Source organism: Aphelocoma coerulescens, unplaced genomic scaffold (assembly GCF_041296385.1).
Source record: "Aphelocoma coerulescens isolate FSJ_1873_10779 unplaced genomic scaffold, UR_Acoe_1.0 HiC_scaffold_97, whole genome shotgun sequence".
Lineage (NCBI taxonomy): Eukaryota > Metazoa > Chordata > Aves > Passeriformes > Corvidae > Aphelocoma > Aphelocoma coerulescens.
Window position 1 is genome coordinate 446483 of NW_027184078.1, and position 19238 is coordinate 465720.

At 51.3% G+C, this 19238-nt stretch overlaps 1 protein-coding gene across 2 annotated transcripts in view; it reads left to right on the forward strand.

The window, feature by feature from the left end:
• The first annotated feature begins 15933 nt into the window (after positions 1–15933).
• LOC138102668 (butyrophilin subfamily 3 member A1-like) overlaps positions 15934–19238 on the forward strand; it is a 35807-nt gene continuing 32502 nt past the window's right edge. For both annotated transcript variants that reach the window (XM_069000388.1, XM_069000389.1), the window contains exon 1: positions 15934–16222. The gene's annotated coding sequence lies outside the window, so the exon portion shown is untranslated. The remainder of the gene's footprint in view (positions 16223–19238) is intronic.

A 19238-nucleotide genomic window follows, 5' to 3' on the forward strand; every position in this document is an offset into this window, starting at 1 on the left:
GGCCTTCCTCCACCTCCTCCCCCTCCTCCCCCCCCGTCCTCCTCATCCTCCTCATCCTCCTCGTCCTCGTCCTCCTCTTCCTCTTCCTCCTCCTCCTCCTCCTCCTCCTCCTCCTCTTCCTCCTCCTCCTCCTCCCCCTCGTCCTCCTCGTCCTCGTCCTCCTCCTCCTCCTCCTCCTCCTCCTCCTCCTCCTCCTCAGGGCTCAGCACTGCAGGGCTGCGCAGCAGGGAGAGGACAGGGCCCGTGCTGGGCCCAGGGCAGGCCCCAGGGGAAAGGGTGTGTGGAGCAGCCGTGCAGCCCTGAGGGGCAGAGCTGCTCTGGGGAGGACAGCAGGACCAGTGCTTCCTCCAGCTCCCATGCACCTCTGAGCCAAGGGGCATTTCCCAAACTCTCTAAGGAGGCTGAGGGCATGGTGTGAGACTTGTCAGATGTTGAAGTGCTTTAGAGAACCAGAGGCATCCATCTGAAACCACAAACCCACAAAAAATGAGCTTAGGCAGGTGTAAATCCAGGTGCAAAAGGAGATGCAGGGTGGACCCTCATAGGTGGGAAGGTGCTGGCCCAGCAAAGACTCAGCAGTGGGAACATGGACAGGGGCATGGCACTAAGCTGGGCTGCTGCCTGTCTGACCAAACCCCTCTGTGCCCCACAGTGCAGTAGCTGGTGTGATGGCCCAGGACATCTGGGCCCAGGGCATGGTGAGCACAGGGATAAGTCCTGTAAAGGGAGCTGTGTGGGACTGGAGATGGGAAGGGAGAAGTTCTTTGTTCCCAATGAGTTAACCCTGGAAAGGCAACTCTTCCCCTTCTGGATCCATTGCATTTTCCTTCCCGGACACCAGTAACACTGCCCTGAGCATCCCTGTGCCATCTCTCCAGGTGACCTCCCAGCTCCTGCCTTCCATATAATCCCCACGGCCGCACAGGAAGGAGAACAGGTCATATTTTGGTGCCAAATTTCCTGGAAATCTCCTGTCACCAGAATCATCTTCTACAAGGACAGGGTGCAGGTGCACAGCCTGAAAGCCCAACAGGGGCAGGGGAGCTACTACATTCACTTGACCATGACAAAGGGGAGCACAGAGACATTCACATGTGGATACCAGCACAGGGACAACAGCAACCGAGTGAGGAACTCTGCCCTCAGTGCTCCCACAAACCGGAGTGTCACAGGTGAGTCGTGGCACTGGGGCACACACAGGAAACACTCCCAGGCCCCTGAGACCCCAGCTGAGGGAGGGGATCCTGCCCTGCCCCATGGCATGTCCCTGGGCAGTTGGGATGCTGGGCATCAGGGTGCAGTTCAGCACAGCCTTGGGCACCAGGGACACTCCTGCCAGTCCCAGCAGAGCATCCTGCTCCTCTCCTGCCCCAGCATCACAGAAAGGGCAGAGTGGTGGTGCCAGATCTAATGCAGAGCCACAGCTGAGCAGAGCATTCATTTATTGATACTATTATATTATGATTCATTTATTAGTTGATAGAGGATGGATCAGGTCCCCACAGAGTCTCAGTCTGTGCAGGACCTGGGGGAACTGCAGATTCTCTCCCTGTCCCTTTCTTCTCTCAGGCAGTGGGTCAGATCTCAGGCAGAGACATCCAGCAACAGTGAGTGATTCCCTTTCCATACACTCAGTGTTGCTCAGCGTTGGGTTAAGCTCTGGCAGCTGCCAACACCAGGACTTTGGAAGGGTCATAAGTGGAATCTGGCTCTACTGTAAAGGCATATCCTGCTCTCCTCTTCCTCTCCCCATCTTGCCTTCTCTGATCTCCCCTCTAATTCTGAAAGCCACTGCAAGGGAAATTGTGGATACTTGCATGATCTGAGTGTTTCTACATTCATTCACTGAATCAAGGTGTGAGCTGGGGGGGCTACTCAGTTTATGGGGTGGTCCCTGCACAGGACAGGGACACACAGAATGGCCTGCCTTTCTCTGACAGGTAGCAATCCCTTGACCAAAGCAGTGCTTCCTCTCAGACCTAAGTGGTTGTTCTTGAACCCTTTCTACCATGTACTTCCCTCCTTAAACTGCCCTTTCCACTTTTTGACTCCCCTCTTCCAGAATCAGCCATTCCCCTCTGGATCCTGCGCTGTCCTCACCTTGCTCCTCCCCTCATCTGCCCCCATCATCACCCTCATCCTGGAGAGGTGGAGACCCCAGGCCACTGGGGCAGCCCAGCCTGGACACATCCCCATCCCCAGGGCCTATCACAGTGTCACATCGTGGTGGGGAGGAGAAGAGAGATCCAACAGGAAGAATTTGTGCAGCAAGATTCATCATTTAATTATTTTACAAACTCTTTTATAGACTTCTTTCTTCATAGTATAATTGGTCAAAGGATCATCCATCCCTTGGGGTGATTGGCTAAAATCTTAAAACATCCATTGCCAAAATATTTTTCTACTGTACTATAAACAAGGCTTTGCAAGGTCGCAGGTGTTCATAGTTTATAGAACTCTACAAATATCTTCCATGAGAGAGAAAAGTATCTCACGGGACTGGAAAGAAGCAAGAAAAATTCTTGCTCGCAGCAATATTTGTATCCACAATTCCCCCTTTTTGTTTTATAAGATAACAATTCTACTAGGTATTAATCCTAAATAGAAATTTGCATCAGTTATTAATTCTAAATATAGCCTTAAGGGCTTTAACTATCTGACTCCATAACAAGAAATTTAAAGTTCAGTCCCTGCTTGTGGAAGGACCGTCCCAGTCTCTGCTTGTAGAAGGACCATCCGCTTGACGGTTGACATCCTGGTCATCATCAGAAGAGTCATTAGGCTGATGATCTACATTCTGGTCGCCATTTGGATGGTCTGCATTCTGGTCATCATTTGGAGGTTGCCTGTTCTGCCTTTGGTGCCCTAGGTCAGGGCGAGCACATTCTGCAGGTAGCCATCGTACCCCAGTATCTGTGGAAATGCAAGCATACCCACAACCCCAAATGATAAGCTCATGCGGGCCTTCCCACTGGTTAGTGAGTAAATTCCGTACCCAGACTTTTGCCCGGGGCAGTTGTCTGTCGCCTGCAGACTGCAATGAGAGAAAATGATTCAGAATAACAGGATTATTTGATTTTTGTGCCTGATATCAAATGGAGCAAGCATGTTTATCACCCTTATCATTTGCATAACCTCAGCAGAACCAAGCCCATGTTATGCAACCTTGAATTGCAGATCCTGTGCAACCTTGCAGGCAATTACCTCATGCTTATCATGCTGGCCTGAATTTGGGAGAGCCTTATACACTGGGAAAGCTTGGATCTCCCCTTTCAGGGAGTCACTATCACCCTGAACTACTGGCACAGCCTTTGGATGCAGTGTAACAGCTTCCCGATTACTCTCAGAATCCTCAAATCTGCTTGGCATCCCCAGTGTTTCCAATAAATCCCAATCACCCTCCTCCAGAGCCCGCATCTAAAGCGACTCCCAGAAACGGTTGTAGTGGTTGGGTGCACTGTCACAGTGCAGTCCGGGAAGGTCCAGGGGCAAGACTGGAGCAGCCTTTACTTTTGCTGCCTGGCTACAGCCGCTTTACGCCCTGGGCCCAAAGCCTCCTCTGCCTCACTGTTATGAGCAGCTTTGCGGAGCCGTGAACGAACAGAGGTGGGCGGGAGGAAATCGCCTGACCAGGAGTGGAACTGACAGCAGAGGCTGCAGTTGGCTCTGCAGGAGTTTGAACTGCAGCCGCTCTCAGGGATGCAATCTCAGGCGGTTTTGACCAATCCAGCGCTTGGGCTGCTTCAGCCGTCTTCGGCGCTGCTGTCGCGCCTGGAGCCGCTGCCGGCCGGGGCACGGCTGCTGCGATGGCTGCTTCTTTTGCCGGTCTCAGCTTCACTGGCAGCTGGGAGGCTGGTGCTGCGCTGGTCGCTGACACTGCAACCACTGCTGCAGGTTCTGGGTTGAGAGCAGCCCTCATGGGCGGCGTGGGCCCAGCGATCCCCGCGCGGCAGGGCGTCTTCAGCAGCTGCAACAGCTGCTTTTGCAAGCTGAGCAGCTCCGCCAGCTGCTGTGATACATTCAGCAGCTCTGTCAACAAAGGCAGATGCCGTATTAAAAGGTTGACTGCTTGGTTCTGTGCCTCCACAGAGCAGTCTGAGGCTATGGAGGGCAACGAGCCACATCTGGGCATTCTCAGTGTAGCAAACGCATGCACAGCGCTGTCTGGCACTACGCCAGCCAAAGGTGTCCATCCGGGCATTCTTGGTGCAGCAGATGCCTGTGCAGAAAGGCTAGGAGTGGCCACAGGGGTCCAGAACGTGGGCCCACTAAAACACGGTGCTGAAAAAGCAGCAACCACCACTGAGCCGAAAGGCAAGGCAGGCTGCGTGACAGCCCACTGCCCACATACCCCCACCAGTTGCTCTGCCAGCATGGTGCACTCAGGGGGGCGTGAGGTCCTGCGGCAGCGCAGGGTGATCTGGTGCAGGCTCTGGGGCGTTCCCCGCCTGTGGAGCTGGGAGGGATTTTTCAGATCTGCCACCACACGCCCCTAGAGCCAAGTCAGTGGGGTCTCCTTCAGATATCTCTCCATCACACACCACTGAGACAGGCAAGCTGGCTCTGCTGCCACAATTAACGTCTATCAGCAGATTAAACAAACCCCACCACGTGCATAGTAATTCTAGCACTGGCGGATCCCCAAATGGGAACTCGCGCCAGAGTGCAGAGCCGAGTTCCTGCCACAGCCCGAAATCAAGGGCGGTGTCTCTATTCGGGGAAACACCATATAGGGCAGCCCAGTCTAATAACTCACAGAGTGAGTTCTCAGAAAGGGCCCTCTGATGCCCTCCCTGCCCTGGACTCCCTGCTGTCCCTGCTGTCGCTGCGTCTCTGTACCAGGAGCAGAGTGTGACCAACACCAGCCCATGGGGCCCTGTGCCCAAAGGATGCGCTGCCATTGCCCTGTTCTGCTTTGCTCAGCCCCTGCTCTCTCCTCAGACACAGCCCTGTTCCCACCTGTGTGTCTCTGCCCAGGTGTTGTTTTGGCATCTTCCAGTTACTGAGGTAATGAAATAAATTTACTCTTTGCTTTGCAGCCATGGTTTTGTGGTTGGTCTGGCCACCTGCCTGTGTCCATTCCCACAAGGTCCTATTGAGGAGAGCCCTGGTAGCCCCAGCACTGCCCCTCATGGCCTCAGCTGCCTCCCTGCTGCCTGGGAGTCAGGGCTGCTGCTTCCCTGCAGTGCTGGCAAGGGAATAGAGCAGGATGTGCTCTTGTCAGCTCTGGGCTCTTCTCACTTCCACACTGTCCCCTTGTGTCCTGGCCTTTGTGGAAGCCCTGTGGGCTGGTGGCACTGGTGCCAGTGCTGGTGTGGGTGCAGCCACATCCCTGGGGCAGTGCCAGAGCCTCCCTGGAGGCACCACCATGATCCTGGGGGCTCCTGAGGGCAGGGCCAGAGGGCTGGAGCCTTCTATGCCAGGCATGAGGGTGGCTGCCAGTGCAGGAGGGCTGGCAGGGACTGAGTACCCAGGGCTGTCAGGGCCCTTGGCCAGGGGGATCCCTCCTCAGCCCTGAGCCCCCCAGCCCAGGGGGTCCTGCACAGGGGTGGGCTGGGCAGTGTCTGGGCAGGGCACTGTCAATGCATCTCAGGGAGTGAAGGATCCTCATCCCTTTTCCCCATCAGGCAGGAGGAGACCTCAGAGATGGGGGGATGGAGACAGGTCCCTGTTTGGGGTGACAGGTGAATCCCCTCCAGGGGTGTCTTCCTCTCCCAGGTGCCACTATTGAACAGGCAGGAACCTCTAGGAAACGGTACCAGGAACACAATGAGAAAGGAGCATCTTGGGCATGTCCTGGGGTTTGAGCATAGCAGTGCCTGTGTCCCTGTGGATCTGTGTATCCATGTGAGCTTTGGGGTGGGCAGAGAGAAGAGGAACACATGGAGTTGGATCCCACAGTTTATGGACACACATGTTCCATTTGAGGGATGGAGATGGCTTCACTCCAGGTGCTCGTGTGTCCATTTACAATATAGGGATTAGATTTTATATGAGTTCATCCATCAGATATTGTAAATGCATGTGCTAGTAACAAAACCACTTTTGGCTAAAGGAATCCAGAATACATTTCTAATGGGTGGCAAGGGCTGTGCCTGGTGGAAGGCTGGGTGTGGCCATGTTGACCTGGCCAGGCCTTGTGTTGCTTTCCCAAGCCAAGAGCTGGCAATTCCCCATGTACAAGTCCCAGAGTGTCCAGGATGCCCCCATCTCCATCAGCCCCAGCCCCGCAGCCCCCAGGGATTGCTGCTCACCTTTGGCATCTCTCTCTGCAGGCCCCTGCAAGGAAAAGAAAGGCAGAGGTGGGAGGCAGAGTTCCTGCACAGCCCTGCCTTTCCCTGCTCTGGGCTGTGCAGTGAAGATGATGGGCTGAACCTGCACATCTCACTGGCAGAGGGATTTTTCTGTCCCAGCCTTCACAACCCTCACTCCCCTTTCCCAGCCTGGCTTCTCCCAAGCTCTCAGCAGCTGTGCTCAGCCAGAGTGTGGAGCAGCTGTGCTGGCTGCACTCAGGGCAGCTCAGAGCCTCAATCCTTGTTCCCAGAGGATGGGAGCCAATGTGTGCCTGGGGCAGTGATGCATTTGGTCTCTCCCTTCCCTCTTTGAATTAGAGCTCAATCATGCTGCAGGTAGTCTTCCGCAACCAAGAAACTTAGCTCTCTCCAGGTAGCAAAAGAAGGGCCAGAGAGACTCAGATTCCTGTGACATGGGCTTTAGGAGGCAACCATACTAAACAGCCCTGGGTCAGACAGCAGCAACCCTGCACCAGGGTACAATTTTGGCCTAAACTTTTACCCTCAATTTCCCCAAATCACTCACCAATCTTCAGGACACAGTAGTTGGCTGCAGCCATGAGGAGGAGGAGGGAGATGGTCACCACTCCCACTAGCATGCATGTGGGAAAGGTGTGGGATTGCCTGGAATGAGGAGCTGTGGGAACATGATCTGTTGGAGAAGAGGAAGCAGAGAACAGCCAATGGCCTTAGAGGAAAACAAACTTCCAGCTTATGAACCTCCCAATGTCCTGGTATTGACAACTGGGCAGTCTTGGCCTGATGCTGAGGGACATTGGGTGTGAGGGAGGGAATCACTCACCAGCAGTGGATGTCCATGCCTGGGAGCTGGACCCGCTGCCTGGGAGGAGAAAGGGACAGGGAGAGAGTCTGCAGCTCCACCAGGTCCTGCACAGACTGAGACACTGTGGGGACCCCCAATCCACCCTCTATCAACTGTGGGGATCAATAAATGAATGCTCTGCTCAGCTGTGGCTCTGCATTAGATCTGGCACCACCACTCTGCCCTTTCTGTGATGCTGGGGCAGGAGAGGAGCAGGATGCTCTGCTGGGACTGGCAGGAGTGTCCCTGGTGCCCAAGGCTGTGCTGAACTGCACCCTGACCCCCAGCATCCCAACTGCCCAGGGACATGCCATGGGGCAGGGCCGGATCCCCTCCCTCAGCTGGGGTCTCAGGAGCCCTGGAGTGTTTCCTGTGTGTGCCCCAGTGCCACGACTCACCTGTGACACTCAGGTTTGTGGGAGCACTGAGGACAGAGTTCCTCATTTGGTTGCTGTTGTCCTTATGCTGGTATCCACATGTGAATGTTCCTGAGCTCTCTATCATCATGGACAAGGTCACAGAGTAACTCAGCTGAGGTTCTTGGGCTTTTGGGCTGAGCATCTCCACCTCATCCTGGCAGAAAACTACTTTTATATTGGGAGTCTGATGTTTAATGAGAAAGTGAAGCAAAACCCATTCTCCCTGCTGAGCATTGGAGGCATTCAAGAAGAGCTCAGGAGCTGGGAGATCACCTGGAGACAGGGCACAGGGACAACTTGGGAGAGTGTTCTGTTGTCAGAGGTGGAAAATGGCTCAGATGGGGAACAAAGAACTTCTCCATTCCCATCTTCAGCCCCACTCAAATGCCTTGATGGGACCTATCCCCGTAGTCACCATGCCCTGGGGAGCTGCAGATGTCCTGGGCCATCACAGCCACACCTGTACTGTGGGGCACAGAGGAGTTTGGTCAGATGGGCAGCAACCCAGCTCAGCCCCTGTGCCCCTGTCCATGTTCCCATTGCTGAGTCTTTGCTGGGCCAGCACCTTCCTACCCATGTGGCTCCATCCTGTATCTCCTTTGTCTCCTGGCTTGATACCTCCCCACGCCCATTTTTGTGGGTTTGTGGTTCTAGATGGATGCCTCTGACTCCCAAAAGCACTTCAGCATATACCAAGTCTCTCACTATCAGACAAACCACCTTAAAGGGTTTGGGAATTGCCCCTTGGCTCAGAGGTGCATGGGAGCTGGAGGAAGCACTGGTCCTGCTGCCCTCCCCAGAGCAGCTCTGCCCCTCAGGGCTGCACGGCTGCTCCACACACCCTTTCCCCTGGGGCCTGCCCTGGGCCCAGCACGGGCCCTGTCCTGCCCCGCTCAGCAGCCCTGCAGTGCTGAGCCCCAAGGCAAAGCCATCCCCAACTCACCCAGCAGCAGCAGCAGCAGGAGGAGGAGGAGGAGGAGGAGGAAGGCCGGGCGAGCAGGAGACAGCCTGGCACATCCCGCCTGGGCCAGCATTGTTTGGGGCACTGCAGCCACAGCCTCTCCTTGCAGCGTCTGCTGTGGGCTGAGCTCTGCCCAGCGCTTCAAGAGCTGCCTGGCCCGGGGCTTGCAGCGTGCCTGGGACTGGTCCTGCTGCAGGGCTGGGGCTGGCAGGGCCTTTCCCACACCGAGCGGCTGTGGCCAGCGGGGGCCCTGCCTCAGCCCCGCTGTGGCCACTGCGGCTGCAGAGCCCCCGCTTTCATTTCCGCACCCTGTGAGCCCAGACTGTTATAAGCAGTTTGGTCCCTGTTAATCAATAACGTTAATGAGCTAATTGGTTGAGCTGGTGGACTTTTTTGGGTTGGGGGTTGGGGTGTAGTTAGTTATTAACTGAATTTCAATGTTGGAAATTTATTTGTATTTGGGGTAGCACTTATGTATCACCATTGGATGACACGTGGGACCGGCCTGTGGGTTGGAGTATCTGGAAAGTTCTGAGGTGGACATTACATCATCTCTTATTGCACCAGAGAGGACATGGATTGGACTATAAGAGCAACCAATGAAATTGCCCTGTGGCCAAATGATTGATAAAGAACGCACCTCTAAACGAGCCAATGACAGCAAGGATCAAAAGTGACTGGCCAATCTGAAGTGGGCCAAAAGACTATATAAACTGTTCCGGTGCCAGGCAAGGGGTCCTCCTTTGCTGACGTGCTTTTTAGGGGAGCATCCAGTATTGGGCGCGCTGCTTCGCCTGCCTTGTTGTCTTGGGTTCTTTAGCTACTCTCGGTTCCTGTTCTCAGTCACTGTTAATAAAACCTATTAAAATTGGCAACATTGTCACCTGTTTCTGACACGGAGCACGAGCTGTGTTTGCTTGTCCCTCTGGGGCAGCCTCCTCCCTGCAAAGCCCTCCTGAACCTGTCCCTTCGTTCACAGAGCCTGGTCTTTGTGAGGGATACCAAGAGCCATAAAAGCTGCTGGAGGGACAACAGGGCAGGACACCAGCAATCCTGCAGCTTCCTGATACTTCCACCTCCAAGTGATAGAGGAGCCAGTGAGGAGCGGGGCTCTGCTGGATCTCCTGCTCACCCAGTACAAGGCACTTGCTGTTCTGCTGCCCAAGGTGCCTCTGCAAGGGGCACTGTGACCAGCTGGCCCATGCCCAGGGACCTGCCCTTGGCTGCAGCACAATTGGCCTGGCTTTATTTATGGAGAACATTTTGGTGCCCTGAGTCCCCCACTGCCATTTGTCCCTCCCAGGTGAAGGAAGGAGACTGGGGACTGAGAAGGAGGGAAGGCTCTGTTGTGTCCCCCTGTGCAGTGGTTTAGTGCACGGAAGAGGAGACACGGCTTTGCTGCAGATCTTGCACAGCCTGGAGCTGCAGGTCATGGCCACGAGTGTCCCAGATGGGACAGGAGAGTCCAGGGCTGCAGGACCACCCTTTGGTGGTGGCACTGGGAGAAGAGGGTGAGATTTGGTGCAGCCTGTGCACATCCTTGGGATGAAATGGACACAGTTCAGAGCCCTGCTGCCAGTGAGTTATTGCCCAGCACAGATGAACAGAGAGCAAAGGTGGGTGTGAGAAAGAGGGTGCAGACAGTGTTGAAATAACTGCCATCAAAACCTGAAACCACAATCTGAGCTTTCATCAGAAACAGTCTTTAATTTTTACACCTTCAGCCTGTGCAGAGATGTCCCAGGTAATTGATCTTATATGGTGGGTTTGGAGCATGTCCTTACATGTTGCCGTATTGCACCTCCTTTGTCTCATGGCAAAATAGCTTCTTATTATTGCTCTGAGTTCAGATGTCAGAAACATTCATGGTTAGTCATTTTTACTGAGATTTTTAACTACTAATTAAGCATTAAAAGACATTCTTAATCTGTGCATGAAACAGTTCAAGCCGGATGAGTAAATCCAATTTTTTATCCCATGTTCACCACCAGAATCATTATCAGAATCCCCTGACTTTTCTTTCTCAAGGCACCTCTCATCCCATCTCATTCAATTCCCATTTTACTGAAAATCCTAAATTTCCAGTTTAGGGCACTATCTGCATTCCTCCTCTAATTCCATATTACTTTATTGTGGGGTTTCAGTCTGTTCAAGCACAGCTGGGACATGGTTCCAGCTCTCATCATCCTGACAAACTTTATGACATGCCCCCAGTTAGGGCGATAATGCAATGACAAGAGGCAATGGTGTCTCATTTTCATTTACAATCTCCACTTTACGTGGTAGTAACAAGGGGGAAAAAACCTCCATGGATCAAATTACCTCAGCTTGTTCAAACACTTGATCACCCTCATGGGCAAAATACTACCAAAACCATTCTGTATATTTAATGGGCATTCTCATGTTGCAGCTTGTGTCTCTGAGCCAGTCAAGGCACCTCACCAAGAAGATGTCAAATGGAGAGAGAAATGCAGCAAGGCCATTGAGGCCCAAACTGCTCCCTGGGTCTGACAGACATTGTTCCCTGGGGAGGTGGTGGAGCCTCCATCCTCGGAGATATTCAAAAGCCTCTGGGAAAGGATCTGGCCAACCAGCTCCAGGTGTCCCTGGGTGAGCAGAGGAGTTGGACCAGGTGATCTCTTGGGGTCACTCCCAACCTCACCTACTCTGTGTTTCTGTGATCCTGTACAGGGCATGTGACACCTGGAACCATAGTTTTCAGAATTTCCAAAGTCAGATGTGGCTGTATGCATACCCAATTCTGGTTTGTGTTTAATTTTCACTTCCTCTTGACTGTTTAACCTTTGCAGATGTGGTGACAGAAAGTGCATAAGAAGATGAGTGGTGTGATACAGAGGCACAGAATGCTTCTGAGCCTGTTGTTTCATTCCACTCTGGGGAACTGTGGGGGGTTCTTTTTAAATGGATGACCTAGGACAGAATTAAGCCAAACAAGGTGAATATTCCGTCTGAGAATTGTTTATTGGTAATGAAAAGAGTGTTGCCCTACCAAAGAAGAATAGGAAAGGAAGAAAAGGAAGACGGAAAAGGAAAAAAGAATAGGGGAGAGCAGCAGAGAGAACAGAGAGAAACAGCAGGAGTTACCACTGGAGCTCTGGAATGTGCTGTCAATGTCCAACCGGCAGAAGGTGTGTGCACACTCCCTGCCGAGGGGAGCCTGCGCAGCTCTCGGAGGGGCACGGCTCCACAGGCACAGCTCCCACGTCGATGGGCGGCCAAACACGAGGTGAGTGGGGATCGGGAAGGAGGTGCAGAACCCTGGACAGGACCATGGTGGTGTCACAGTAGCGGGCTGGATCCGTGAAGCGGGGTTGGAAGCAGATGGCTCAGGCAGGAACGAGACAGGCAGGGACGAAGCACGTAGGGTATCAGGCAGGAATGCAGAGAGGCAGGACAGGAGATGGGTGGAGAAGGTGAGGGAGACAAAGTGGCAGGGCAGGACACAAGCTAGGTGGTCAGCAGGCATCCAGCTAGCTGAGAGGAAGACCGAGCGAGTGAGCAATGGAAAGCAAAAAGAGCAAAAAGCTTTCAGCGAGCGCAACAGGTAAAAAGCCTCCAGGGCAAAAAAAGCCAAAAGACCAAAAGAGCCTGGAGCTTGTGACAGAGTTACTGTTATACCCCCTGGCTCTTCCCAAGGGTTGCTTGCTGGCAGACCACTGGTCCAGTCAAATATTCGATTGCAGTCCGTTGGTGGAGACCTTTTGCCATCCGATTGGAGAACCTTTCTAGAAGGCACAGTCCACACAGTACACAGACACAGTAGGAGACCACCAGAGTGTCCTTGGTGGTCTCCTACTGACTGCCTATTACTGAAATGGGTTTCAGGCAAAGTCTCCCAGAGACAGGGCTTTCCTCCATCTTCTCCTAGCTGCCTTCTGCAAGTTAATGTGTGTGAAGCCCCTCTCCCACATACCTCTGACAAACAATGTTGAGACAGAAATCAAAATTAAATTGACTTTTCACACTGGTGCAGTATTGATCACTGAGCAAAATGGAAGTCAGGAAGCAATTCCAACATGTTGGAAAAATCATTTTAGTGTGTTGCCTGTATCACTTTACTCCATAATTCTGGTTGTGGTTGAAGAAAGAATGGAGCTGGAATTTCAATGTCCTCAGGAGAAGCCATTAAGGGAATTGTCTGTTGCTTCTGACTTCTTCTGTCCAGCCTTCATTACATTTGTCCTGAGCTTGACCTCCCACCCCACCTGCATTTCCTGGGCTCTCTGTGCTGGGAAGTGCTTGTGCTGCCTGAAGACTCAGATTATTTTTAGGGCATTTCTGCCTCCTGGGACTTGGTGTGTGATCCTCCTGTGCCATGGCTGATACATCGAGTGCCTGGCTTATGTAAATGAAGGAAACAGCATCCAAAGTGCCCCCCAAATCAGAGCAGCTGAGTTACCCAGAGAGTTCTGCACCAAATCTCAGGTAAGAGCCCTGGGAAGCTTGGATTTTAGGTATTTTAGCATTTAATGTGTGTGAATCATCTGGGATGTACAGCAACATGGTAATCATTTAATCTGGAGAATTAAGCATTAAGTTGCAGTTATTATTTCTATGTGATGTATTTATTATATTCTTCTTCCTATTTATTGGTCCTGATTTTGTTGCTCTTTTATCTCTGTGTAAAGGGATGAAGGGAGATGTGCTAGTTTGAAAACAAACCAGGGGGAGGCACCAAGTCAGAATAACAATTTAATGGAAATTAAAGAAAAGTAAAAGAAAGTAAAAGAAAACACTGACAGAGTCAAGATACAACCTGAGTCCCTATTAGGCAGGGTAGTGGTAGCAGTCTGGTGGAATGGTGGCTGCAATCCTCTGAAGTGGTGATCCTGTAGTAGAAGGGGTCTGCTCTTCCTCAGAAAGTCCAGCGGTGGCTGCGTAGGTCCTGTCCTCTGGAAATCCAGTGGAGCCAGTATCTTTGGTGCTCAGAGTCCCAGATTATATCCACGATGGGATGCTTGGTTCCTCCCTCTGAGTGGAGCATCTCACAATATGGTAATGAGTCATGAGGCCAAGTGTTGATTAAGCTCGTTAACAGAAGATAGTCTGGAGGGAGTTATCTCTGAGTCATGCGGCAGGACAATGATGGGCCATTAACAGAAAGATAGTCTGGGGGGAGGAGGCAAGGAAAACACTGCCCCACCTGATTTCAACGGCTCATGAGGATGGTAATAGAATACACCTCAGCCCAGGACAGGAGAATAATTCAAGCAAACTGTGAGGAGAAAACTGGGAGCCAACCAGAAATGACATGAAGATTGAGCTCTCAGGCATGGGCCAAGAGTGCCCTGGAGAGACAAGCAGATCAGAGATCCCCAGCAGCACTCCCAGGGCTCCAGGACACCAGAAGGGCTCTCGTGGAGTGGTCTGAGATGAGATCCCACTGTCTCTGGGGTCTCTCCCATTCCATTTTGTCATCTTGGGATTTGAGTGGCCCATCTGACCAGGGCTGAAGACCTCCTGCAACTTCTTGCGGCTTAGACTGGGACATGTAGAAGAAAGCAGGAGCTGGAGATGAGAAAAGGGATTTCAGAGAGTATCCTGAGAGCATGGGCAGGTTTTGAGGTGAGATTGACACCAGAGGTGGTGGAAGCTCAATGACAGGGCACAATGTGCATTGTATCTGCCTGAGCTGCACAGGGCTCTGGATTCAGGGGCTCTGGCCCCATGCAGGGAGCTTTGTCATGTCCTGTGTCTCTGGCTGAATGGCAGTGAAATTCCTGGCTGCAGCACAGGCAGCCGTGGGAATCCTACCCTGAAAGTTCCAGTGCTGTGCACGGAGGTTTCTGGTGGCACTTGGGTGTTGTGTGGGTGTCCAGGAGATCGCATGCCCAGGTGTGATCAGCAGGACACAAGGCTTACAGGAGACACACACTTTTCTGCAGCAGCTGAACATGGGGCTTGAAGCAGGAAAAGCTCTAAAACAAGGAGGAGGGAGTGAAATATCTTGGCCAAGCCAAAGAGCACAGAACTGTTCAATTTTGTATTCGCAATGCCAGGAGAGTGGATGCCCACTGCAGGCAGCAGTGAGGGCCCACTGAGTCAAACAGGGGATCTCTGCTCTGCAAAGCACTTGGGATTGCAATGGAATTGGTCTTTGGGAACTGGAAGGAATCCCTGGTGCAGCTGCCCCTCTTCCTCGGGCTCATCAGGGCAGCTGTGAGATGTGAGGCTTTGGGAAAGGAGGAGCAGAGCTGCACATGGGGCACCTGTAAGCTCTGCTGCTTTCTTGCCTGAGCACATCCTGGGCTGGGGGCAAGGGACAGAGGCAGAGAAGAGGAACAGAGCAAACCTTGTTGCTCAGCAGGGCCAGGAAGTTCTGCTGGGAGAAAGGAGATGGCCAGAGAGAGAGTTTAAGGGATCACTGGAAGCTGATGTCTTGAAACATTTCCCTTTCCCAGGCTCCTGCCCACTGCTTCAGGAACTCCCAGCAGCACCTTCCACTGTTCTCCTCTGATTCCCAGCAAAGCCAGCATGAGGATGAGCAGGAGAACCACGCTGAGCCAGGTTCACCCCTGGTGGAGCTGCATGGCTTGGGGACCCCTGTCCCAGGGACCTGAGCCCACCTGTGCCTCTGTGCTGACACCACCTGAGAACTGAGCGGGGAGAGCAGCTGGAGTTCCAGGCACACCCGAGTGGAGAGGGAGATTTCTGTGGGGTGGGATAGGCAGAACAGGAGCTGATAACTGGGGCAGGATGGAGCTGTGAGGGGGGTGGGCAAAGGAGGACCCACCCATAGCAATGATGCAAGGACTTGTGGCCATGGCAGAGCTTTGGGAGTACAGGTGTGTGGAGACCTACACAGAGTGTTCTGCCTTTCTGCTGTTGTGTCTCTGTCTGCCATAAGATTTTGGGAAAAGCTGTGGAGATGAGAAGCTCTCAGCAGTTTCTCCTGCATTATCTCATCCATCTCTGTTTTAATTTGATCTTTCTTTCTCTAGGTGGATCTTTCTGCTCTTCATGTCATAAATCTTTAGAAATCCAGACTTTTACTACACAGACAGGAAAAAATGATGCAAATGAAATAATACTGACAATCAATGAGGTGGAAATCAATGCAAAAACCTAACAAGGAAGAGGGAATTACCAATGGAATTCTTTAAAATTTTATTAATAACTAAATTTCAAGGAACTTTCAAAATTTCACAGTGACTATGGTGACTATTTACAAATGAACCTATCCTCAGTGATCGTTGCCATTATGGGATTTGGTATAGATAATGTAAACCTATCCTTAACACGAGTGACTTGGTCATTTTCTCTGATATTGACCTAAAAATTCTTCTTGGAAACCCACTGACAAAGACATGACATGTGATCTTCTGGAACACCCACAGACCGGCTTAATCTTTACTGTTTTATTTGTCTTTTCTTTTTCAGTGTTCAAAGTCAATCCCTAAACAGACTGGTCAAAGTTCATCTTGAACTGAATGTGTGGAGATAGTTCTTAACCTGTTAACAAGCAAAAGCCAGCTCTAATTCTTAAATAAACCACACTTTGTGGGCATTGAGCAGGATCCCTGCTGGTCTTAGACATCTCTGAAACACTGAAGCTCCATTTGCACAACACCAAAACAAAGCACTCATATGGCAGATGAGACAAATTCTTCTGTTCATTTTCCTTTGTTTCTACAGGTGGAAATTTTTCTGGCAAGAGGAAAAATACCTGTCCCATATCAGTGCTCACCTTTGCTGACCGAGGCAGGTAAGCAGCTCTCTGATGTTTCTTTCTCTCCTGAACAAGTGGTGAATGTACTGCTGCGGTCGGGGTGGAAAGGAACCACTCTCTTCCCTTCACCCCAGCTGTGCACACAGGGACCAGCAAGCTCTTCCCATCCCCCAGGTCTCCTCAGGCAAAGGTGGCAAGAACTGGGAGCATCAGCAGCACAGGTGTTTCCAGGGGGGCTCAGAGAGGAACTGAAAGTGACAGGGAATGGTCATTTGGGAGAAAAGCTGAGCTATGGACTGGCCCTCTGGGTCTGGTATTTGTTTCCCCAAGGATGGTTCTGCTGCCTTTGGTGTCCAGAGCTGGCTGTGCTGTCCTGGTACAGCTTGGAAGGGGGGCTGCAGAGCAGGAGAGAAGGGCAGAATTCCCCCTCTGGAAAGGGCTGTTGGGCCCAGGCACCCCCTTGGGGCAGGGTCTTGAGGCAAAGTAGGGCTGATGATAATGCTGGAACTTCCTTCTCAGCAAGCAAGGCTGGTTCCAAGTCTGGCCACTTGGAACTCTTTCCTGTTGGAAGCTGCAACAGTGTGAAACTGCCTTGATTTATGGTAACTCAGGATGATGATAACTCCCAGAGCACCCAGGGGTCAGCAGCCCCTGCAGAAATGTGAATAAGCTTAAAAATTTCCTGGTTAGTTTCATTTCCTTGAATGATTGAGGTTGTCAATTCATAAGCAGCAAACCTCATGTCATCACGACATTGTCTTTGTTTATCAATTAAATCATTCCTCTCATGATTCCAGAGCATTCAATGATCTTTTCAGACCTCACAGGTGTTGCAGAGTCAGTGTCAACTCCACTCCATTTTCTCCCCTTCTGGTCTAACACTGATTATTGCCCTCAGTTAAACTGTGGCCGGTTGTGTCTGTCAGCAGTGTTGACCATGAAGCCTTGGGGGATGGCAAAACTCTGCCTTTGTGTGTTACTTTGTTTGTTTGTTGATTTGGTTTTTTGTTGTGTTGAGTTTTTTAGACCTATTTTCAGGTCTTCTTTTGAAAAGCATTCAGTTTGTTTGGGAATGTGGTTTTGGTCTCTGAAGTAGGAACTGATAACTTGTTAGACAGCGAGGTCTCTTTGGGGCCCTCCTTGGATGACAGGAACATTCTGTAAAAGTTGGATGAAAAAAAGACCATGACATTTGTCAGAAGAAGTTTCAGTGTTCCCGAACAAGGTGTGTAAGGTCTCAGCATGTTCTGGCTGGAATTCCTGGGTCAGATGTTCCTGTCTTGTGACATTTCCCTTTTCTAAGCCTCCAGCAGCTGATCCAGAGGGGAACCGGTTTCTACACGTCCTGTGTCACATCTGCCTCTCCCCAAATGTCTGGATTAATATCCCAACCCTAATAATATCTGAAACAGCCCCTGAGAGATATTTTTAAGTGACTGAGGAGCAAACCCCTCATTTCTAAGAACAACTGACCTCTTTCCCATATCAACTCTCCAAATTAATGCTTCCAACAAAATTTCCTATGGCTTTATGGGAAAATCACCTGCAAAGCACAACTGTAGTGCATTTCCAAACCCTTAAAAACCCCTGGACAGCAGAAGCAGCAGAATTTAACATGACAGTTTCCAGAGTTCAGTGCCAGCTGCAGGTTGACATTCAGTGCCTTGAGCTCCCTGTGTAGTTTACGGACACGTGGGTGATGTGGTCAGTGGAACTGAGTTTGTGGCCATCTCACCCCAAGACCTTTGGCTTCTTGAATGATGTGAGACTCTCATGGTTTAACCCCAGATGGCCACTAAGTACCACACAGCAGCTCGCTCACTCCCTGGTCCTTGGCACTCCCTGAGTGGGGAGGAGAATTGGAAAGAAAATTTTTGATTGAGACAAGAACAGCTTAAGAATTGAAAGAAAGTAAAAAAATATAGTAAGAAGAATTGCAATGAAAAGGAGAGAGGGGAAGAGAGAGGGAGGAATAAAACCCAAGCAATGCCCAGTCCAATTACTCACCACTCACTGAGCGTTGCCCAGGCTGCCCCTGGGCAGTGATCAGCCCCCTTCCTGCTAATTCATCAGTTTATATACTGGGCAGGACATTCTGTGGTCTGAAATATTCCCATGGCCCATCCAGGTCACCTGTCCTGGCCCTGCTCCCTCCTGGTTTCTTGTGCAGCTCCACACAGGCAGAGCAAGAGACACTGAAAAGTCACTTGGGGTGAGCACAGCTGAGCAACAACTGAAACATTGGTGTGTTATCAACATTGTTCTCATCCTGAATCAAAAAAAAAAAAAGCCCTGGACCAGCTACAAGGAAGAAAATTAACTCTATCCCAGCCAAAACCAGGCCAGAGACCTCACAGTGCCCATTTATCTCCATGTCCCATAAATACAGCTCAGAGTAACCAGCTCAGAGGAGAAAGCCTGTGCTGTGGAGATCAGAGTGGAGACGAATCCCCATTGTGGTGGTCTGTGGTGAATTGGATGAAATCCCTCCAGGAGTTCCTGTGTCTCCTTAGCAATTGAAGAGGGAGAATTTGTGATTAAAATCCAGTGAATTAAACACTTGCCCTGTAACTCCAATTGTGCTTCCCCAGTGGCCAAACATGGCAGGTGTCTTCCCAGGACAAGAATTGATCCAGAATGTGGAATACTGATGTCTGCTTTGATCCACCACCACACTTGTTCAAACAACATCTGATTTAGTTACATCAGACACAGCTGTGAGACCTGGAGACAGCCTTGTCTAGAAGCTGAGATGTATCCAGACAATGCAGTGCAGCATGTTGAATTCCAGCTTGGCAGTCATCAGGATGGCCCACCTTCCTCACTGGTCACTAAAGTGGGAATATTGAACACTAATACACTCATAAAGTAATGAAGATATCACACCAAAAGTGTTTCTATGAGGACTGAGATAAGGGCAGTCAGGCACATCCAAAGTGCAGAGGGAGCCAGAGCCAGAGAAGGGCAAGATCTTTAGTGCAGTGCATCAAAGCCAAGCCTGGTACAGCTCCCTAAGTGATTCCAGGTTCGTGCTGAGCTGATGCACTGTCAC